This window comes from Myotis davidii, unplaced genomic scaffold (assembly GCF_000327345.1).
Source record: "Myotis davidii unplaced genomic scaffold, ASM32734v1 scaffold1949, whole genome shotgun sequence".
Lineage (NCBI taxonomy): Eukaryota > Metazoa > Chordata > Mammalia > Chiroptera > Vespertilionidae > Myotis > Myotis davidii.
This window is the reverse complement of record NW_006300366.1, coordinates 1,010,882-1,011,310: the sequence shown is the minus strand read 5'-3', so window position 1 is coordinate 1,011,310 and position 429 is coordinate 1,010,882.

Below are 429 nucleotides of genomic sequence, written 5' to 3'. Positions count from 1 at the left end.
ACCCGCCAAGAGGACGGGAGGAAGAGGGCGCAGGGGAAAGGGGCTGGGAGGGGGCGTGCAGTTTGGCCCCAGGGTTGTCAGCTGAAACTCAACACCGGCCTTTGGAGCGAGCGTCTTCCTTTCTCCTCCGCCCCTCCCCTCCCTTCCCCTCCTTCCTTTCTCTTAATCCCCAGGACAGAGCCCTGCGCGGGAGCGGAGGGAGCCCGAGGGGAGGAGAAAGAAACTGCGCTGAGAGGGCAGCTGGAGCCCGGGAAGGGGCGGGAAGGGAAGGGGAGCCGCGAGCAGAAGTGAGCCTGCGGGCCACGCGCAACCCCCGGAGCCTTTACAGCCCTCTTAGTGCCCACCCCACCTCCAGGCGAGTCCACAGGTCCCCGGCCCCTGCCCCTCCTTCGCCTCCTCTTTGCTCCCTTTGCTTTGTGGCCTTTTTCT